The following is a 23,975-nucleotide window of genomic DNA, read 5'->3' as shown; positions in this document are numbered from 1 at the left end:
TTTATATACATGTTCCGGATGTGGCTTTTGGGGTGCGAGTCCTTCCTTGCCCTACCCGACCAGTCAACACGTGGTCACACCTACCCCCGGGATAATGTTGTTGTTGTTGTTTATTGATATCCTTCCTTACAATCCGCTGTTCCACTTTAACAAGTCGGTTGCTGCTCCATCAGCCGTTTCTTGAAGCTACTCTTCCTTCTATTTTTGGAACTGAATGTTTTACATTTGGTGTTCTAACTTTAACACTAAATGTTCCAACTTTGCATGTTTATCGGTTGGATGCTCTGTGTTGCACCGTTGCCCTGACCACCCCACCCCGAAGTTTCATATCTGTTTATTTTCATTTCGACAGAAAGGGAAGCGCGCTCTCCGCGGACTGAAGTGTGCCGAGCATCTGATGCACGAAGCCGCGCAAAACACTCGCGAAATATTTGTACAATAAAGCTCGAGTGCGAGGCGCGGGGTCTGCTCACAAATCAGATTTCTCAAACCAGATTACACTGACGAAAATGTCCACAGATATGTGGGGGGAGGGGGAGCATGGGGCGGGGGGTGCTTGGTCATGAATATTCAGGTAAACTGTTTAGATCTCCGCATATTTTCGCTGTCCTCTTGAGGCTAATTTCGCCTCCTTCTCAAAAAGTGGGCTGGTAAAGCTCGGCGATGTTTATCCCGAGGTGGCAATGAGCCATGATGTACGGACAGTAATCTCCCTTTAGTGTGTTGTGTAGAAGCCCTCGCTAAGATGTTTTTTGAGGTGAGGGGAACGAGGTTTTCCTCCCTGCCATTTTAAAGGAAGTTAAGACCTGATAACACTACATGCAGAACTATGGCTTCTGGGTGGTATTGGTTTCTGAGATTCCTCCCACAAGACACATGGCAGCCAGCACGAGCAGCAGATCATCAACACAGATTTCCTGTCTTTGAAGACGCGAAGACAGTGGAAACCAATGTCAGGTGAAAGCAGCTGAGACAGCGAGAAATCTTCACACAGAAACCTGGAGTCGGTTGGAATGTTCGTTCAGGTCTGCCGTGCATGCAAGTGAAAGCGAGGCTGAACGTGTGAAGAAATGGGTTGAGGGATGAGTGGTTATCGGTCGTGAGGCATGTCAACCGTTGTAAACTTCTCTTGGAACAGTCCGGGGCGTCGGGGTCAGCGGAAAACACTGACAGCTCAGTATTGGATGCTGGTGAAGATGAATGATAGAAACAGCAAGGAAGAACGACGTCAGTCACGTGTTTAAGTGTGCTCCGGGTGCATGCAGGCGCATGGTAGAAGGGGAGGTAATATTATAAACACTTGCAGATTTCAGGTGGATTTCTGTGGTTCGTTTTATCATTATCTAAATTGTTTTCAACGCCATGAACGCCACAAAAAGAGAACAATTTCTTGACTTTGCACTCTGTACCATGAACATCTTGCTTATTGGTTAATTATCATTTTGTGCTTTGCCTCGTGTTCCTGTAGGGGCAGGGGACACGGCAGTGAGATGGGAAAGCAGTGTGCGTGGAGGGGCTCCCCATATTTCCGGTGTGCGTCTCCCAGGATGATAACCTGTCAGCATATATTTTCGCTTTCATATGTTACAAAACTTTTTCAACATTGCAAAAAGAGTACGAGGCGTGGAAAATATTTACTTTGCGCGATACCGCCTTGCTGCTGACGTCCTAAACGCAGACCAGGCCTCTCACCCGCACTCAACCCCTTCTTCCTGTTTGTGGCAACAAGGACTTTCTTCATTTTAATCGCAGAACATGTCTGCAAGAGCAAAGTTTTTGATGTAACCGAGTGATTCTAATCGCTTCCTCTGTTGTAACGCTTCCCACACTCAGGTGTGAAGGGAGCCACTCAGGTAGCAGCAACCGTCCTGATGTCAGCAGAGTTTGCACTCAGGTAGCGACGGGGCAGACGGTGCAGGACCCAGAGGACGGCGATGGGACGCGGCAAGCGGCGAGGGACGCGGCAGATGGCGGCATGGGACACTGCAAGGTGTGAGGACGTAGGAACTCGTGTGTTTGCAGGTGAGCGGCATTTTATACCGCCTGCTTGACACAATGACCACTAGCATGTGGGGACATTAGCGGCTGTCATTAGTTTAGAAGACTAGACGGCAAACGTCTGACGATGAAGGTGCTTCTATTGTCTTTACAAGCCACTGAAGGGATCTGCCCTCGAGAATCCTCGTGTTCCTTGCGTTCTGTTGTAGTCTGTCTTCAGCCCAAGCACTGAGTTTATCGAGGGTTGTCGTCTGCGTTTTGTCCTCCATTATAATGTCTCGAAGGGCAAGCTGAAAGTAACTCGAATGACAAGTCAGTAAAAGGTAATTTGAGTGACAAGTCGAACATAATTTGCAAGTCAAGAGCAAGGTAATTTGAGTGACAAGGGGAAGAGGATAATTTGAATGACATGAACAAGTAGAAGATAATTTGATTGACAAGGACAAGTCAGAGGTAGCTAGAAGTAACCTGAAATGACCATCCATGACATAACAAAGACAAGTCGGGGTCGTTTATAGTGAAAGTGCTAGTACAGACTAGCTTGCTTGACCGGAAGACAGAACAAATGAACTTGTGTGACGAGGGGGAATAAAAAAGTTAGCCTAGATGACTTAGAAGTAACCTGGATGACAGGGTGGGCTGATGCTAACTCCTTTGTCGACATTCATAGCAAGAGACTACGACATCCAGTTATCATGCGGGCTTCCAGGAGTGTAGTGAACAGCAAGTTGCTCAACTTTAGCTGGATGGCTAAGGCCAAGAGGTCAACAACTATAAAGCTTGTAAAAATGGAACAGTTGAGCCGACGGTTACAAATGGGCTTGTTGTACGACTGACCATTCTCGCCTCTTCTGTTCGATCATTCGGCATTCCTTCACGGCTGCATCAACACCTACAGGCAACAGCAAACGCTTCATGCTTCACCAAGGGGGTAAGGGAAGTAATGCCTGTTAGCACCAGTCGCCTTGCCAGCCGGTTATCTCTCAACCATTTTCGGAACTTTGCGTCTGATCGGCGAGTCAGTAACTGCAGAGGGTAACTCGTCCGTACGTCACACAAAGACGTCACGGTGCGTCTTGATGAGGACGTTGACATGCACCCTGCGCACCAACAGTCCGGGCCCGCGAGCTTATCGGCGTGGAGATGAAGGTGTGACGTTTGTTGTGACGTTAGGTGCGCCTCGCATCCCATCTGAGTGCTGTGCCGTCACAAGCTGACGGACTGACGAACTTACAGCGGCCACAAGTTCCCACAGTGAGGACAGAGTCTCGACAATGAGCTCATTAAATACGACTCGCCGAGGAAACAAAGAGGGCGATGGAGAAATAAAGGAAGGTAGTGGGGTAGACGCTAAGATTATATAACCTCCTGCACTACCTCTGTATGTGTGTGTGGGCACCGAGCATGGAGGACAGCATCCAAGTCGGCTTTATATTCTGAGACCGCAACCTGTTCCGTGGCGTCTCTCTTGGTTTCTTCTCGTCTGGTCAGCGCGGTCCGGTGGCTCAATGGTTAGCGCCTGTCACTAATACAGTGAAGGTTGACTGCCCAGAGTTCGTTTCTCATCTCGGGCACGCTGTTCTTTCTCTGCACGTGGCATCTGTTTACAGGGCTGGCTGCCTTGCCGTGATATAGCCTCAGTTGCTGGCACGGCGTAAAACACCAATCCCCTCCCCCACTCTCTTCTGGTCGTCTGAGGTCGACTTATCTCCCCTATGAATGTCCAACAGACCGCTCCTTGGTGGCAGCCATCTTGACTTATAACGTGACCATCTCGTCTATCCAAGACTGAGTTGGAGGAAAAGTTGTTTGTGTGGGCTGGAGTTAAAGTTTTGTTTGTTTGTTTGTTTAATAAGAGGTGTCTCCAGTGGCACGTGATTGTTGTCCACTGACGCTGTTTACCCTGAGGCATGTCTACACTGGACGTCTACACCAGGTGTGTCACGCTCCCTGACGTGTGTCATATCTGTAAGGACACAGTCCCTCCCCCTACATACAAATAAATTCATAATCGTACAATAATAATCGTACACTTCATGTTATTTTGTGAATATTTAGGTGCTGTGAGCCACCTTTGTAACTGAGGACATGTAACCTGGTGACAGACTGGTTTTCATTTCTATTTATCTCGCCACTAAAACCAACTTCAAAAACTGAGAAACTGTGCCTAGACTTTGCAGTTGGACGATCTGATTCATACTTCAGGTATCCAAGACACACAGACAGGTGCAAGAAAAAAAAACCAAAATCATTATGGGATAAACATTGCTCTGAATTTATTTCTAATATACCGTGATGTGTATTGTTCTTGCTCGATATCATTGTCAGTATTTTCTGTACATATCTGTTCTCTATGTTCACAGTTTATATAACAGCCTAAGTGAGCACTGTGTAGCCGCGTCATCTGTAAGCACGTCTGGTCTTATCGTGTCTGCCCAGCTCCAACGTTCACGATGACGTCAACTATTACCGTGTCTTTGTCGCCGCACTCCTGATGACATCACAATGCTTGAGGTAGACAGGCGGACGTAGGCAAACGGTTGACAGCGAACATGGCGACGTCAGCCCTCTACTGTACCCTGCATCCATGTCATTTCCACTGCCGCTAGAACATCTGAGGCGACACGACCCCTAACGATGTTAAACTGCAAGAGAATGCACACAAACACATCAATCCACGAATGCAACTGTGGAACTCTGCTGTAAGGAAACAAGTTTACTATTTGTTTCCAAGCAAACCCTTATTTTTAAATACACAAGAATGTCTTCCATGGACATCAAAACAATGATTCATGAGTTACACAGTAACCTTTAGTTTCCGCTTCTTCACACCAGCGACGATGCAGGAAGCCGAGGGCTACAAGAGATGAGTCGCCATGTAAGAATATAAAGGTGGAATATATGTACGATGAGTCGACACCTCTCAACGGTTTTTAATCTTAGCAGATTTTCCATAAAACGAAACAAACGACTTCACAGTCCCAAAATAGTTTCTATTTTTATTTTAAGTCAAATTTTTGTGCTTTCAAAAACAGCGGGGAAGATGGCGCAATGGGGGAGATGAAAACAAATGTGGACTTGTAACATTGGCTTTGCCATCCATTTTTATCCTCCTTCCCTCAGGGAACATTCCAGAATGCAGACTCATCAATCGCTGAGCCACCTCACTGCTCGAGGAACTTAGTCCCTGACAACACTGCCAGAGTTACTGCACATGAAATTTCATTTAAAATTGTTGGTGTTGCCCTCGGCAGATAGCTGCAATTTGTCACCCCCATAGAGGGCGCTGCATGCACACGTGTACAGTGATGTATTGTGACGGAAATAAACCCACCTGAAGAGTTGGCTGTGACTGCGCAGCTCGCACTTGATATACACGATCCTCCCGGTGATAACATGGCCGCGGTGCCAGTCCTCCCCACAAGCCTATCTCACAGCTCGCCGCTCGCTTCCCATGGAGCCAGGAGTCGGTTCTCACAAAGTCGAATAACGACCGAGTCTTTACGATGGCTGACAAGGAGGGTTGGCTGGCTCGGGTTGCGCCTCCTCCAGTCTGTTTGTCGGCGTCTTCCTCGGCAAGTGTTTGAGTCGTCCTGCACCTAGGCAAACCCAGAAATAACGAGACTTCAACAGGGCGCGAAGGACAACGACATCGCATCCATTCTTCCGACTGAAAAGGTCAACAAGTTGAAGTCTCACAGCAAAGTGGTTATAACATAGGTTATGATGGTGGCCATAATAGCAGCTATAATTACAGTGAATGGGTGTGGCTCATCGTGTCTAAGAAACATGGAAGATGAAGCAAAATCTGCTTCCGCCACCTTTACCTGTCCTTAGTAAATCAAGTAGCTGTTTCTTCTTAGGGCGAAAAATAGATAATATAGAACTTTGGCTCACTGGTCAGCCAGGTTCGGTAAAGATATTGGGTCAAACCTAGAACTGTAGTGACTGAATGGCATCAGCTCCATTCTAGTAGCACAAACGGCTGCCGGTTGGTTGAAGAAGTAGAGTTTGATGTGCCAACCCTGACATCTTGGTGCCGCATCCACAGCAAATTGCTAGCCGATATAATAGTTAACACTAACCAGTCCGTTTAACTACTTACAAACTATCTAATAAACAGATTAATAGCGTCCAACACCAAGCCTGTGGATCACACCCCTACCTGGCGAAATACAGGTGTGTGTCCTGTTGCTGAAGAATACTGTAGACAATCAGAGGGACCAGGACATGACCTGGACTGGAGCAAGATACGACCAGGATCAGAGAGCTTTTCATAAGGTTGAGATATTTATTTGTGACAGAAGACAACATTAGATAAACACCAATGTGGTGCCAGATAAAGGGGCCTGCCCTTAACATCCCACATGGCAGATGGCGCGTGCTCACATGACTGGCTGAGCAGAAACATCTTTTTTTTTTTTTTTAAAGTAAGGGAAATAACTAAGGCCGTGCCGACAGCAATGACCCCGAACAATGACAGCAGTTAAGAAACAACAGAAACCGATGAGCTAGAGACCCAACCTAACAGAACTCAAACAGACTTCTCACAAAATCATCTTTAGAAGAAATGCGTCTCTGACAAGGACCTTCAATGATGCAACTGTTTGCTACCAACTGTTTTCGGCGATCAACTGTTGTTTGATGTCTCATGACTGTCAACAATCCCTCACTGCTCTAGCAGGACCATGACTGTCAACAGTCTTGTAGTGATGTATAGGACCCTGACTGACTCCCTGGCTTAGCAACCTGCCGCACAACCTGCAGGCTTCAATGAATCAGGCTGTGTGACTGACTATCAGTGAGGCAGGTGACATAAATGCTCAGTCATCTGTACAAAGTGTGCAGTTTCCGCACCACAGTCTAAATAGTTGAAATAGTTCAAAAATACTGTAATGGTGGACCATCATTAGCACTGAGTGTTGATGTAGTATATACTCACTGGACTCACTGTGCAGGTGGAGTTCACAACGACCATTTCCACTCTAACACCACCGGACAACGGTCTTCAGTGTGGGGATGACAGCGCCACCTGGCTAAACAAGAGACAGTGCTTTTACAATATCTTCGCCAGGGCCTTCATTCACACCGACATAAATGATATTGCAGCATAAAGTACACAGTTTTTTAATGTTACAGAACATTACTATAATCTTTCTATTTTATTATCTTGTACTGTATGAGATCTTACTGTCATAAGCAGGTAACCTATCGTCAGCAACAATATGGCGAGGTATTGCATTCTCTCTCTTGCTCATGTTATATATTTTATCTCGAAAATGTCTAATAACTTTCACTTTGCACAGAGGACACATCTGTGACACATATTCTGGACTTGACAATGCAATAGAAAGTGCACATGCACTAGCACACAGACATCCACATCCAATGCAAACATCCACCAAGGATAATTCACAATTAATCCATCGTGGAAGTTGTCGGCTGAAACTGAGAAAATTGAAGAAGAAAAGTCCTCAAGTCCACAAAGCATGATTGAAGGCCCTGTATGATGCAAGCACTTGCTAAACTATTGAGCTGCGCACTCGTCACCTGAGCCTCATCACTCTCTGTCTCATCTGCTGCAGCCTGGCGAGATGATGCATTGCTGCTGCAGTGTCACCAGCTCACTCACAATATCAGTGTCAACCGCTCTGGCAGCAAACTGTCATCACTGTTACTCCACATTGTCTCCTGATGAACTGTTTACTCTTGAGAGCGTGCGACTGTGTACAAACATGCACACATTACTCACACACATTACTCACACACATTACTCACACACATCACACTCACTCACAACTACATGCACTCACGCACGCACGTGCCCTCAGAAAGAGCGAGAGAAAGAACATCCTCGCATGTTTCTGCCGTTATCACTGGACGTTGATGGCAAATATTCCAGCATTCCGCTTTTCTGAGTCAAAACCTTCAGTCTGCAAGTTCTATAAAAATATATATTTTCATAAAAAATTCTACAATGAAATCCGATTTCGAGCTCTAGCCATACCTTGAAGCAGGTGTCAGACACGGTTTACCTGTCCTCTCGTACACTGAAGTTGACGACAGACGGTTAACTTGTTGCTGCGGACATCAGTGGTCAGCAAGATGTCTGTGCTCACCATGGTGACCAGTGGCATGTAGGTCTTGTAGCGGAATCACACACAGACTTCTGGCCGTTAGTCTCTCCTGGCAGCACTGCAGCAACACAGACTGCTTGGTGTGTGTCTACGACAACGTCAGTACCGCAGCTCCCGTGCTGCACTGCGCTGCACGGCAAACCTCTCTGCTGCATGCCACGGCGCGTTACTCATCTACAGCAAGGACGCTGATGCATCAATTGTCTCCCCTCCAACAAGTGTCAAAGCCATTTCCAAGAATTTTTTTTCTTTGTCTTGTAATTTACCGTTTCCATGGCACGAGCACCGCTCCACGGCACAATAATCTATCTGCTTGATATATGTGCGTAGGAAGCTTTGCATAACATTGTCACACAAAAGGTATTGACTTCGTTTTATCAATCTTGACAGCTGTATCTGTAACCTGACCGTGGTACTCAATTCTTTTTATTTTTTTATTTTTTTTACGGCCGTACTATTGATCTCCCCTCTTCCTCCTCCTCCTCCTCCTCCTCCTCCTCCTCCCGCCATGCTCAAATTTTCATCAATAAAAGATGCCACAAATGTTGCTTTATATTCGTGTTTATTTATCGTCTATCGGAGTTCAGCCTCAGGTCGCAGCCGTGTACTTTACAATCTAGCATCAGCAATTTTCTGATTTATCATGATTGTGCTTTTGTGGACACATGCAGAAGAAAAAGAGTTATCACCAGTAAAAACGTAGGTCACGTGTACTCTGTACTGACTTCTGTGCATTATATGCTGATCTCCCCGGCCAAGACAACAACATTTATAGAAAATAAATGAAAGGAATAAAACATATTCTGAAAGGCAACAATCGGTCCATCGACACCAGGGTACAGGTGTCCTGACAGTGAACTCGCACATGTGATATTCAGAAACGATATAAATCAATGATTAACAGACTTTCTTTCAAAACCTAATCTTTTGCAGTTTTATGACAGAAGCAATCCTCATGGAACACCCACATTGAAACTAAGATGTGTGACAAGCAGGGAAAGTACAATCGTTAATTATTACAGCTTTAAGAGGTCACGTGACACCGTCAAGGGACACGGCATCTTCGACGAGCAGTCATGATGCTCTTAGAGCCCTCGCTAATTTGTTATTATTATTATTTTTCTTCCTCTTCTTCCCACCCTTGCCTTTCTCTGGTCACCTCCACCACCACCCGACACTATCCGGGTGGGAGAAGAGAGCGACACCTGACAGCATCATCGTAAACTACAGCTGCAGGGACTTGACTGGCCTGCCTGCGACCCACTACCACCGTTATCTACCTCCATCATAAGCCACCCGTTTAATGACACTAACTTCCTGCTCCAACCTCACAACCACATCTGGAAGCATGTTTGGGGAGGAGGAGAGGCTGGGTGGGGATTCGTGAGGTTTTGGAGACAGGTTTTATGGGACAGAATACCCCGGATGCAGCGATGTTAGTAGAATCCAACCTTAGCGGGTGAGTCGTGATCTGCGCAGTAATCTGCTGATGAAGGTTCGTCTGCACGTTCGTCTGCACCCTGGTTCCTTGAAAATGGTCAGAAAGTAAACCGACATCAAAGAGCTTGCTCCACTCTCCGAGGGGAAAAAAATGGAGTAAGGGAGGTTAGGGAAGAAGGAGAGGGGGAGGGTTACGTAAACCCACGAGAAGGAAGGGGGTCAAGGGCTGGGACTGACTAAGGAAGGGAGGAGGAGGGTAGGATGGAGTGAGTGAGGAGGTGAGGAGGCCAGGCAGCTAACTTCCTGTCTGGCATGTGTTGTATATATCGGCCAGGTGTTCCGTCAAGACGCATGCCCCACTGACAAGTGCTGCGCGTCTTGCCTCGCTTGTGTTACAGTCGCCGGCGCGGCTGCTGATGAGACTGAGATGCACGCCCGTGGCTGTTGCTGCTGCTGGTGGTGTTGGATGCGGGGCTGTGCGCGTGGTTTGGTCTCGCAGGCTGCGAAATTTGACTCCGGCCAGCACCGGACCGCACTGCACCACTCGATCCCATCTGTTGCGACCCTACGTCAGCAGGTAACAGGCGTGTAGGAACTGAGGAGCATCTTTCTTTTAAACTGAAGTATACCTGAAAGCGTTGGGTAGTGGACTTAAAAATTTCTTTTTACCCAACCCTTCCAGTCTGGTAAGCACAGGAAGCAGTGGAAGGAAAATCTCCACCCCAACTCAGACCTCAGACGCCTCCTGTCTTCCCACCTCCAGTCTCCTCAACTTGCCTCCTCCGGCTGCTCATCGTCAAGAGACGATCTTGAGACACCATCTTGATGTCAAGAGACAGCATCGTCTGCTGTCGTGGCGAGGGTTTTGCTAGAGTAGACTAAGCTCAGAAGCTGACAGCTGATGAACAGTAGTCTCATGGCGGGGCCTCCTCGAGGTCGAGGCAAGAGGTCATAATGTACTCGGGGTGTATTCCTGTCTGCAGCTCAAAACCTTCAATCGCAAACAGCATCTACCACATAGGCCATAATTACGAACGAGAGATAAGTTTACCTCAGGATTGCTTACAGACCGGAAGTCGTGCGGGATTTTGTAATTTGAGAACATGGGAGGCCATCTTATAGAGTTGTGCCCCTTGCGTACGATGGACTCTAGAGTTATTTACGCTTGGCTCACAAATGTGGCAAAGATGAGGAGGGTAGGGCATGGTAGAGGGGACATTAACTGCTGCATTAATACAGGACGTTGAGACAAGGGCAGGCAATCATGGTCGGGGTCGCCATTTGCTTCTTCTAAATTTAAAAACAAAATTCTTTAATACTGCACTCAGTTTCGTCCCGTCTCCCCCACTCCCACAAATCATTCAAGCAATTTGAGCAAGATCACACGCAAACGCACCTGAATAATTACGGGAATAAAACCAGAGAGAGGGAGAGATTCAATTAAAATTCAAAGACTGAAGGAAAGTGCAGACGAGTGACTGACAAGTAACACACGGACCGCTGCCTGCAGGTCTGCGAGTCTTGGAGGTGCCGGGGGGGAGCGCTGCGAGGGCGCACGTGACTGCAGTTTAGATTTACGGAGCCGCTCGTTCGCCAGCCCAGCTCCTCCTCACACCCTCCCCAGCCCTATCCACCCACCCACCACCCCTACCCGAACTTTCCAGCACGAGCAGCCTCAAATTTGTCTTTCTCCAGCACTTTCTCCAGGAAATTAAGGAATAATGCTGATTGATGTTGACTCAGCAAACACGTGCACAAAGACAAGACACACTTTCACACACATTCACGCACAAACACTGATACACACGCACACGTATTCATACACATGAACATGCAAACTTCTTGAACTTTCTGCACTGTCGTGACAGCGCTGTTTGCCTAACCCCAGACGTCTGCGGACCCTCCGCTCACCCGCCCACCCGCTGTCTGCAGGGAGGGGGAGGGGATCCACCCCACCGCGAGATTTCTGTCTTACACAAACAGAATGTACTCCAAATGGGTTGCGTTCAGAGTTGGGGAGGGGGTTAATCTAGGGGAGGTAGTCGTTGTACTACTGGGGAGGTTGTGGTGAGGTCTGTGACCTGAACACCGGGGCCTTACTGCTCACACTGCTCACTCCTCCTGGCCCACACGACACGGAGGAAAGGGCATGGCGATAACAGCGGGATCTTCTCTCCAAACAACCTTCCCTCCACGTGCATATTATCACACACACACACACGCACCCAAATCGAGCAACTGTCTCAGGTGGACGATCGCCACCACTGTCTGCCATGCACACTCTCTCTCTCTTGTATAACATCCGCTGACTGGTGGATATTTACTTATATTACTACTAACCCTTGTTTTCTGGAGATTTTCGCCAATAGGTTGTTAGTGAAATACCACTTCAATACGACCCTAGTATCACTGCAGTAATGGATACACCGGAGGAGAGGCGAGTAATGTGTGAACTGTGTCTACAGACTGCTGGGAGGAAAAGCTGCGAGTACCGTTGGTGATAAGATACCCTCCGACTGTAACGGCAACGACAGTGACGTCAGTCAGCAGGCGAGAGTGAGCAGTGCTCGCCACACCACAAAGTAAACATGTCAAACCTCTTCTTTCAGGAAGAAAAAAGCTTTTCCCACACTGTGGCGAACAGAATCCCTACTGGAGCGATGGCACAGCCTCCAGAGAAGATCCAGGAATCCCCGGATGTGATGGTCGAGCTCACACTATGAGCACTTTAGTTACTTTCCCCACCAAAAGATGCAATCCGCATGCGCAGTGGCGAAGTCTTGTCACCATGACAACGTTGACAGTGGACCCAGGGGCAGTCAACAAACGCACATCGCCAGAATTATCTGTGAGGTGACAATGGTTTAAAGAAAGTAAATAGTACGTATGGTTACAAAACGCTTCAGTGTTTTCTCTCTTTAGCCATTCTGCCAAAACGTGCGCCTAACCTCTCCCTACCCCTCATCCTAACCTTACCCCGAACCCTGACCCTAAATACCAGTCTCTCTCACGCACGCTTGTCAAGTTTACACGTGAAATCACATACGCAGGCACGTGACCGCGCGTACACACACACACAGTTCTCCATCACAAGAAAAAAGTAAAATAAAAACGTGAATTAAAAAAGTGTTCTCTACACAGCGCTGTGAATTGGTTTAAAAGCCCGAAATGTGGCTGTAATCAAATATTACAGAAATAAATTCCTTCTTACTAAGCTTTTGATTACAGCAGTCTTTTCCATTTTAAAAAAGGTCAAAGGTCTTCTGGGGTCGCACCTCCCTTGCCACCCCGCCTCTGTTGTACCCTTGCTACCCCACTACTTTATTCCTCGCAAGCAGGTTGTGAGCGACCACCACGCGTCACGTGACACCTAGTGACAGCTGTGTTGACGTCACAGGCAGCTGTCTCCAGGCTGGTACTGTTCTCACAACCGGTAGATTGTCTCGGCGAGTCACGCGAAGTCACGTAACGCCCCAGGTAATTCTCGTAACGTAGTTTTGCCCCACGTGTCAGCTTTACCCACGGCTTCGCTTATAGGGTAGGATGGATGGATGGGACTTAGTCACGTGACATTCTAAAATAAAAGGTCGAACGGCGTCTGCAGCACCAGCCCCATCGCCAGGATGAACTGAACAAGTTCAAAGGTCAGGTTCTAGCGAGCGAAACCTGTCCCCGCGGTGTAGGATGTCTCAAGCAGCAGCTGCCGCAAACTCGACCTGCTGACTCAGACCACGACTCCTCCGAGCTCGTCCCCCGCAGCAGGGTGGGTGGGGTAGCCAACGCTTGGGGGGGGGAGATGTTGGAGGAGCAGTGGGGAAGGGGAACAACTAGCGGGTCGCACGTGCGTCTAATTGTTGCGAAGCTGAAAGCCGGGGCATTGAGAGATGAGCACTACACGTACGCACGCACGCACGCACACAGGCAAACAGTTGTGAACGACTGGAAAAACCGCGATGTACCCCCTTCCTACCTTCCCCCCCCCCTCTTGTCTATCACTTACATGTGTGCGTGTGTGCGCATGTGTGCGTGCGTGGACAAGTAAGCATGCCGGGCATTTGTTTACAAACTGCCTGAGCTCAGACAGCCTTGTGGGATTTTTTTTTTTTCTATTTACTGGGGAATACCAGAACACCCAAACACCACAGTATCGTGAAATATTGTACGGGAACCTTGCAGCGGTTTATTTTGATAAGCATTTCATTTGATTGCAGTACACCTGGCCCCTGTACCTCCTGCGTACCCTCCGTCTTCCGACGATGACACACGTTCCACCAGAGACTTCAGAAATAGTTTTATCAGCAGTGACACATCATTAGCCTCCCTGCCTCCCTCAGCCTCCATTCGTCGTCTCGCGCCAGTCACAGGAAACAGAAACCAGACACGAGCCCTGGTTTACACAAGGTAATTATTCCAAGAGCCTATTGACTGAGGACGTAAGTGGTTCATCGGAGCCAAACCTTCCTCCAACGGCTTTGTCTTCATTGACAAGTCAGCTGCGCAGGCAGGCAAGTCTCAGTTGTCCAGACCAGAGCTGGCATCAAGCCGGCGACATACTGAACCACAGGAAGGTTGTTTGTTTGCTTGTTTACATCTTTGGGAAGAACGTTATTAAGAATGTATTTCTCAGAGAGGAAAACAAGACATCGAGACTATATTTTTCATACAGAAGACAACACGGAAAAAAGACATCATAAAAAGATATAAAAACTATTTCTCATATCATGGCCAAAGGTCTCATTTGAAGACATTGTCACCCTAGTTTTTGCCAGTCATCGTTGGCTGAACTCAAGGTGTGACGATGACCTTTGGATGCCGGTCATTCGTAGGGTTTTCACATGCATTATCTTCCCTTGGGTCGCGCATGGGCACAAGGGTTTTACAAAAGGAAGTGACGACCGACAATTTCTTTCTAAGTCATTCAGATGCACTTTTGTTGAACTTTTCCAGGTGAGGAGGAGGGCTAGCAACAACAACATCAAATATTTATACTACGCTGTTACAAGCTCCTTCGGGTAAATGGAATTAAATCTTAGAACTGAGTCGTTAAAATACGTGGGTGGTGCTGCTGTTTGTATTTGTCGTGTATTCAGAGGAGATACACCTTCAGATACACCTTCACAACAGTTCCACTCACACCTAAGTAGATGAGTTCCGTGCAAGATGGCCAAGGTCTCATCACCAGATCACTCCGATGCCAGTCGTAAGTCCAGAGAACAATAGTGTCATTGCTAAGATGGCGACATCCATCTGTCTGGTCGTCTAGACGTGTCCATCAGCACCTGCTGCAAACCCTTGTCAACACTGGGCCTTTCATCTCTTTCATTTCTCCTGGGGAGTCCTCGTCATCTTCAGCCTGCCGTCAACTCTCGTCCGCCATCATCAAACGTCGGTTTTGCTGAGACCATCAACACCTTATTGGTTCTTACAGCATAAGGACAACATAATTACATCAAGAGCGACAAATCCCGCTTGAAGACGTCTCCCGTTTAGACCAACATTTCTTTTAAGTCAATAGTTTCATTTATAAAATTTAAAACGTGTTCAATTTCGGCCACGATACATTGAGGTCTATGTACGACTTGACATCACGTCATCCCAATCATTATAAAGACAAACCCTCCACTAACTCTCGTTTCTTACTCCGAAGATATTTTTCTTATCTTTTTGTCCATCGCAGTCTGTTAGCTCCAGTCTGTCATGTGGTCTTGACTTCTCCACCCCATCCAACGACTACCCTTCACATCACATCTTTGGGGTAAATTTGCAAACAGAAAGTCGCACCTGTCACTCCTCCCCAGTCTACCTTGATAACGTCATGCTAACTCTTTCCTCGACTGGGGAAGGAGGCATGTAACGACCATCAAGCCTGACCAGACGGACTGTCTCCAATCTGGACAGGACGTCCGCCATTTTGTTCACTCCACCCCCACCCTGCTTGTCCCCGTTCAGCTCCAGACAGCGACAGCCATGACCCGGGTGTAAGTGCGACCCGCTGGGTAGTCCCAGGGTAATCGCTGACCGCGCTTATCATCCTAACCCATCCTCTTATCCCGCGCGTGCAGTCCTCGGGTATCAACAACCTGCTTCCAGCACGAAGTGGCCATCAGGTCAAGTTGTTAGTCCTCGTGCGTTCTCGTTACAGACGATCCGAGTGCTAGGATTTCTTCCCACCTCAACTATCCGCTCAGATTCTCTGCCTCCCTTTGAGTTACTGTGGGCATTGGCCATGTCGCGGCTGTAGTTACCGGACCTGCTCGTGATACTTCATCTCCACCCTCACCCCACCCCTAGTCCAGTGACAACTGTGTAAGACCAACACAGGTCCTCTACGCTGATGAAGATAACTGGTCGTGGCTGTTTACAAGTGTATTCGAGGTAAAGATAACTGAGTGTAGCACTTGTCATGGATCTGTATACAGCGCCACCTGTCGCCCTGCGTCTGATGGTTGCCCACATTCCCTCCCCTCCACGTTACCCACGCGAAGATGCTAGCCCCGCTGAACTCTGAACTGCGGATTTTCTTAGTCGACCTCTTATCCTTTTTTTAAACTGTATGACTTAATTTTATTATTTATTTTGCACGTGAGTTTTTAATATCCTGTTGCTGGTTATTTGTGTTTTTGGTCTGTTCTCCAGGAATGTGTCTCTACAACCTCCTCCACACAAGAGAAGACGAACAGAGCGATAATCTGGACCAGCATTGCTATGTGAACATCAAAAGCTCAGTGAACTTACCAGAAACAGCCTGACTGATTTTTGCTTAGCTCCTCCTCAGTAGGCGCAGGTAGAAAACTGATGATTACTCCATTTGATGCAGTCAGCCTTGTCAGCAACCGAGCCTGGTACAGGTGTGAACTGTGAACACCACACTCGTCAGACTGGGGTCGAGACTCGGTGTGTCCTGCAGAAATAAAGGTGGCGTTAGCAAGCTTTGTCCAGGTGTAGCCAGCAGGCCTGGAGCATAGGCCAGGTATAAGGAGCACACCTGAAGTCTTGTACAGATGTGAAGAGCACACCTGGAGCCGGCGGCGCCGGGGCACGACTGGCTGCGGGCTTTTCGCGCAGTCGACATGTCGGATGTTGGACGTGGGGCGAGCAATCAACAGCGCGTCCTTCCAGCCGCGCAACATCGGCAACAGTCGACATGTAACATCGGCAACAGTCGACATGTAACCTCGGCAACAGTTCACATTCATATACCTGTGTGCTTTCTCCACCCACCTCTAGCCATCCACATTCCTACCTGACACTCAAAGCACAGACACGGGGTGAATATCCATGGTCTATGTAGTCTGCACAGGTAACTGCAAACTGAACGTTGACAAATCTCACAATAAAGTCGGGTGAGGACCTAGACACTGTTTGAGAGTATTTTTACTGCATTGGTCTGTATTTGTATTTGTCCCAATGGACTTTACTTGTACTGTTTGTACTATTTTTACTCAAAGTACATTCTGGTGATTGTGATGCAATGAAGTATTTGATTAGTCTGATGACAGCAATTACTTTGAAATCTCAGTTCCTGCTCCTAAAACAAGCTCCAGCCAGTGGTTTCATTAGCTCGCTTATTCCTAGTTCAATGGTCATTTTAAGCACAGCAGGTGAAAGGTCGGGTACTTTGCCGTGCTGGATATATCTTTAGTTGCTGCTTCGGCATCAAACACCAGCCCCACCCCCTACTCACAACAGTTTACACTGTGTGAAGTTGTAATAGGGTACACAAGTGAAGAGGAATATTGCAGATATCTACAGACACACCCACCCCACATCTCCAGACACAAAAATAGTCACACATCACCTTCCTGCCAAAGGACCTGATGATAGAAGACATGTGTACAACGGGTACACAAGTAGCAAGTACTCAGTAAGCTAAAAGGTAACAGGTGAAGTTGTTAGCGAGGGTTGGAATGGGGTGGAGGAGACAGTCGAGAAGGATGGGAGCAAAATAAATGTTGTTTTTACAGCTTTCAACCATAATAAGCGCGTTTTAATCTTGTATCTGGATGAACAACCAAACATTTCTGCAACTCTGATAATGGTAACTATTCAGGGACTGTTTGAATTTAACCAGTTTGCCGCTGACCCAGTTGCTATTCAGGTAATGACAGCGAAGGTTACCTCTCCCTCTCTCTCTCTCCGTCACCATGCTTTCATCCACCCCTCCACTTCTCCCCCTTCCTCCACCCGCTCATCCAGCTGAGGCATCTCTTCAAAGCCTTTCGTTCACCAGAGGCAGTCAATGGAAGATGCCTTGAAACGAAATTCTTTGCACCCGTCATTCAAACACCCGATAAAGAGCCATGCGCCGACAGCACATAAAATGTGGCAGCCGAAGATCGGGGTGGGCACGAACACCTAATTTAGCTGTAAAGCCGGGTGCACCGAGTACCGGGGCTGTTTTTGTTGCGCGAACAAAACTTTCCTCCCAGTCTCCTCCATCGGCACACGCTCTGCCACGCGCCACAATCACGTGACCAAGCGGGGCTAGGGGAGGGCGGGAAGCTGTGCCCCCGTTAGGGGGGTGACATGGTTTTGCCAGGGGGACAGGCGGCGCTGCTGAACATGAGAACATACTTATGAACCTTCTTTACTCCCATTTTTTCCCCTTCTCCTCTTTCCTTTCCCCCTTGTCTCCCCCTCCCCCTTAAAAAAACACTTCTCTTGACACATGGATACACCAATTTGCCCTCCGTCTTCAGCCGAGCAGGTGAGGAAATGTCACAAAAAAAGGGGGCTTCATGGTTTGGCCAGAAAGAGGAGTTTCGCAGCTGTGGGCGACTAAAATTTCAGTCTTACTCCAGCTGAAAATTGCGCGACTGAAGTTTTCAGGGACATTAGTTTCACAGTTTATGACCGAGGAAGGCAGCTGGTGAGCTGTTGAGCACAGGTGTGGTGCGGCGACCACCACCAGCAACGCTAGCAACATTTAACCGACAGCAATATTTGCAAGACACTGCTGCAGCTCCCACGCGGCACATGGTCTGGAAAAATACTCCGAGACGAATGGGGTTAAAAGTAAATGATTTTGCGATAGAAACAGCGGAGAAACAATAGCATCACTCCTGCGTCTCAAAACCTCGTCTGCTACCTAAACACGAACAGATGTCTATTAGCTACTTTCTCCTCACAACCTCGTCAAGTAAACACTAACAAATATCTAGTAGGTGAGTTCAGCTCACTACCCTGTTGATTGATAACTCCTAACCACTAACAAATATCTATTAGATGATCTTACTGTGTAATCCACTACGAGAAAAGTAAGACAGGTGTGTTTTTAAAGCTAACTGCGAAATTTAAGAAATCAATGAGCAGGTAATTGAGTCTCACCTTCCCTCTGGCCTTTCTTTCTGTGTGTGTGAGAGAGAGAGACAAGGCAGCAGATAATAAACCGAAATATTTGACCAGTCATTAAGACTGGATTTGAGTCTGAAAGTAGACGGAAAGGACATTAAAGAAAGGAGTAATAATAATGAAATTAATTGAATTTTATGTGATTACCGAGGGTTTACTGGTGACTTCCCATGATACAAGTCCTCATCAAGTAGTGCAGCAGGATTATTTCTGTATGTTCTACCAAACTCTGACCAGTTCTGTAAAGGTTTGGGCGTGTGCAGTATACGGGGGGGGGGGTGGGGTGAAGAGAGGTGGGGATGCAATATCAAGCGATCTGTGGAATGATTACGGCGCGGTTACTGGTCCGTAGGGGGCGCCCCGCACCTGCCTGCCGCGCGCCGGGGGCAGATGGCGCGTGCGGCCCCCGCCCCCACCTGCTTACCTCAGCACGCGCCTCACCTGGCCGCTCAGCACCGTGGGCACACCGCACTTTGGGCGCCAAGGTGTGAGTTCACCTGACAGCAGAGAAGCAGGCGGGTAATCTGGAGGCCCACCACCCGCCCCCCCCTCCCACACACACACACACACGCGCACAGACATACATACACGCACCTGTGTGGCATAGTTTGACAGAAGGCTAGTGTTTCTGACAGAGTCCATGGGTCGCTCGTACGTGCACGCGCTTTAACACATGTGCGCAGTCTTCTCACCGACAGACTATTGAATCTTAGGGATCGGGTGTAGTCAAAGTTCGGTGTAGATAACAGTGTCATGTCAAGTTTTAAAGCATATGTTACTAGATACAAGCGGTCCCAGGCAAGAGATAAACATGACAAACGAGTCTGTGACAATTGTTCTGCCAGGTGACATTCAGGTGTGTATCATTGGTAAGAGTGGTGAGTGTAATAAATGGCGTGGTGGCTACAGTTATACCTCTGACTCTAACGTTTTTAATTTTTTTCTTCTCAAGTCGAGCAGTTTGGTAGAGATATAGTTTAGAGGAATCTAGATAATTAGATGTTTTTCAATGTGGCCACCTTATAACTAGTGTTACCTATCGACACAGATCCCACGAGCACCCCACAAGACTATTTTTTTAACCATCTTCTCCAAATGGACTCGTTGCACACATCAAACATCTGGAAAACAGCATCTGACCAGATGTGACTACTGCGCATGCGCTGAATATTAAGCGAAAGAGGTCCATTACTCAGCAGTGAAGCGAGACAGACGATGACCACAAACCGTTTAACCAGCAAATTTATAAACAACTTTCTGTGCAAACTGCTTGCTGGCCACTTGCCCCAGGATCCTCCCCACGTACCTCCCCTACTGGTAATCCCTGGCGGGTCCTGGTCCTCGTCCTCCCCCAGTGGATTAGGTGTATCGCACGTCCCTCCACACACCGGGGTCGGCAGAGCGCCCTCGCCGAGCGATTTGCACTGAACTTGACAGAGCAAATATTTAGCCAGCCTCAAAGGCCAGGTATTAAAGACACTTGTCACCAGCCGCTTGCGTCGCTCGGCGCTTGCAGGCGCTCTTCATTTGACGAGTGCGAAAGTATTCTTTGGTCTTCTATCAGACAGCGGTGAGAGCACGATTAGGCTCGACACACCACTAAGCTCACCTGCGCTGCCCCCGTGCACCTTGCTGTCGCCAGAACGACAGGAAAATTGCTTCTGTTGGGGGTTTTGGGTGGAGGGTCATTATGGGGGTAAGTAAAAATACTATAGGTAGAAAACCCAACGCGGAATGATGGACCCAATGGAACGTGCAATGGAGATGACGATAGAAGTTTCCACTACATGGAATTACTAGCAGAATGCGATCTCCATGATGATCGGCACTGGCATATCTGGAACTGTGAGCACTGAACAGGACAACAAACATTTTTATCTGCAAACGGTGTTTCTTTTAATATCATCCGTGGTTCATGTACGAGCAGGTGAAGCTAGAAAGAACGGGTAGCTACAAGGACTGCAGGAAGAGGTGTGTCTACCCATCATCCTACTGATTACCAAACACACGGTTCATGCTTGAGACTTTGAGACAGGATGAACATGATGACTGAGTCCAGCTCACTACTTAGTTTCATAAGCTAAACATAGTCAAACAGCAACACCTCCGAAGGTCAAGAGATAATGGACACCAGCACAACAGATGGCAAATGGGCCGAGAGGGGGAGGCTAAATAATCAAGTGAATGAATGATGAAGGATGGACAGAATTCCCCAGACGGTCTCTGACCTTTGACTGATGTGACAGGGATTACCATTCATCTGCATCTACGTTTTCGAGATTGCGCTTTAATAAGCAGCCTCCCCACACACACGCGCGCAGAGGGAAAGATGAGATTGTTTACAAACTCAGAAGTGCCCTCTGCATCGTCATACATCAAAGGTACGACAGGTACCAGTATGTCACAGTGCTGCCAGAATGACGTAAGAATGCTAACTGGCTTTCTGGGTTATCGTTTCTTGGGGTGATTTGTCTCCATGGCTACAGCTGTTCAAGCATAGCCCGCTAGGTGTCGTGTTTTGGGGATGACAATAAAAAATGGCGGTCGCCCATCTGCCGTCCCGTGCTCCCTTGCGCGAGGAGCAGAGCACCGGGCAAAAAAAAAAAAAATCCCGAAATTGATCAAGGGGAAGCAACTCCAGTCCCAGGAAAAACTACTCAGCGCGCCCCTTGTGGCTGAGAAATGATGTCGAGCGAAAAATGTGTTTTTCTTTAAAGGATTTTACAAAAATGTTGATACTAACTGACACTGACAGAAAATAAAATTTCCGCAAAGTGAAACTGCAAACAATACTTTATTGTTTTTCAAAACCAGAATTCCACAGAGAAACCGTTTGGTGCTGGAAGCGACTCGACATCTACAGTAAACAAATCTGACTACAGATAGAGGATGCGGGTCGAGTGTGGATGGTGGGTGAGGCATCAGCTGATGTAGTCTCGGGAATCAACAGCTACAGTGAGGTATGTGATGTATGTGCAGTGAGGAGGACGCACCGGGTTCTGTGTCAATGAGGCACTAGCTGATACACGAGGCACTAACTTTAAAAAAAAATACAATGCAAAAATAAAAACAAGCAAGGGTGAAAATGATTTTTTTTCAAGGGAGGGGTTCCGGGGGGGATCATTGATGTGTTCTCTCTGGCGAGACGCTAAAGCTCGGTGTAGGAAACATATCGGGTGGGGAGTGACCTATAGATGCACCCTCAGACGTTTGGCGCGAATGGCGAGGTGCCGGAGGCACGCACACATGGAACGCGACGCCTGGTGGCGAAGGGTGGACCGTGGAGGGGCACGGGAGGAGAAGCAGTAAAAAGAAAAAAGGAAGCGTGTGTCGGGAGGGCGTGAGGTAGCGGGGTGGAGGGGAAGGGGCGAGGGCACTGCGAAGAAACAGATGGCACACGCGGGGAGGGTACGTGGAGGACTGTTAAAGACATGGCAGCGGTTACTTCCGAGGTCGCGACAGCGATCTGCACGTTGGCGGCACACACCACCTTTTTAACGCGCTGCAAGATGAAACGTGAAGCCCATGGTGTACACGGGGTATCTGTAAAAAACACTCAAAAAACTGGAGCCAAGTGCGTACACATCCTGGCCCTGCCTCCTAGCAACACGCGACTGCTCGGGTCGATGTCAAGGCAACCACAGGACCTTGAGCTACACTATACATCCTTTATTTGCCGAGAAACAACTTTAGAGAAATTAATGGCAGAAAGGGAGACGAACTACTTCCTGTCAGGTCTTTGTTTTTACCTCGGACTATCTCAACACGTGCTTATTTCAGATCGGACTTTTTCTCCACAGTGACCCCACCCCCATCTCACCAACCTCTCAAATTAAAGCATTGGGAAAGTAGAAATGTGTAAACAAGTCAACAACACAGAACAAACACCAACTCGCATGTAAGACAATAATGTAAGGAAACTATCTGATGGTCAAATGTGATTCCAGGCCAGCGCGAGATGAAAAGTTTGACACTAATGTCGGTAAAAGAGATTTGCACATCTAATTAAATTGCACGTGACTCAGTAATGGAAAACACATCAAAACCTATTGCCTGTATTAAGTGTACGCTGATAGATATACACTACCATAAACTGTTCAATCGAGAAAGGAGCGTCACCTGCGCCAAGGACACTAACCCCACGTCGTAAGGGCAAGTAACTCTGGTCACAGCTTGTGTGGCGAGCACTGAAGTCAGTAATTAAAGGAGATGAGGGAGAGGCAGCCACCTAGCTCCTGGCCACAGCTGTGAATAAACTGCACTTTGACGGGAAGTTAAGATCCGGTAGCTTTCCTCTCACCCCCCGGCACTGGCGCGGGTGACACAGGTGACCACCGAGGGTCTTTCTCTGCCTCACGACTAGGACAACCCGAATATTTCAGTGACATTGCTACACACCATTAAATGATGCTGACGAGTCTCAGCGAGAGGAAGACAACTAGAGAGTCAAGAGGCACACCTGGGTCATTTGAGGAGACATCATCACCCACCCCAGATCTTGCGATCACCCGGTGATAATTTGGCCAGGCAGGCGATAGACCTTGTCTTGGATGCTTAAAATAAGGCTTTTCACACAAGGGTACATCTTAAAATCCTGCTTTTGGTGCAGGTCTTTAGAGCAGTACCATCTTCATCCTCCACACCCGACTTTCGCTCTCTTTCTTTCTCCGTGGAAGTTGGGAGTTGGCAAAGAGGTGAATGTGCGTGCATGCGTGCGTGTGCGTGTGTGCATGCGTTACTGATGCTGTCCGTGGTGCTCAGCTTCTTCAAGTGAATCGATTGTACCATCCCCCGCCATACATCATGCGGCCTCTCAGCCCCGCACACTCGTGTAACAGCTGCGCCATTGTAGGTCCGGGCGTCTCCACCCCCGCCTGTCCTCTACTCGCGACCTCCCCACCCCACCCCACATCTCCCCTTTCCCCCATCACACACAGACACACCCGCTCAACCCCGTACCGTCGCCTGGATTAAAAGTCTTTCGGGTGTAATCCAGCGGCGAGGTCCTGACCATTGTGCGGAGGAAAACAAACTGTTCGCACATACACG

General features: G+C 48.0%; 1 long non-coding RNA gene across 4 annotated transcripts in view; it reads right to left on the bottom strand.

Moving 5' to 3' along the window:
• Nucleotides 1-4,257: 4,257 nt before the first annotated feature.
• Nucleotides 4,258-23,975, bottom strand: part of LOC112573372 — a 65,266-nt gene continuing 45,548 nt past the window's right edge. For 3 of the 4 annotated variants that reach the window (XR_003101213.1, XR_003101214.1, XR_003101212.1), the window contains 4 exons: nt 16,311-16,476; nt 6,941-7,034; nt 5,333-5,597; nt 4,258-4,643 (listed from right to left, as the gene is read on the bottom strand). This is a non-coding gene — a long non-coding RNA (uncharacterized LOC112573372). The remainder of the gene's footprint in view (nt 4,644-5,332; nt 5,598-6,940; nt 7,035-16,310; nt 16,477-23,975) is intronic. The other variant, XR_003101215.1, reaches the window with a different exon arrangement.

The sequence above is a fragment of the Pomacea canaliculata genome, linkage group LG10 (assembly GCF_003073045.1).
Source record: "Pomacea canaliculata isolate SZHN2017 linkage group LG10, ASM307304v1, whole genome shotgun sequence".
In the NCBI taxonomy this organism is placed as follows: domain Eukaryota; kingdom Metazoa; phylum Mollusca; class Gastropoda; order Architaenioglossa; family Ampullariidae; genus Pomacea; species Pomacea canaliculata.
Note: the sequence above shows the minus strand (reverse complement) of the source record. Positions and strands in the feature narration are given on the sequence as shown.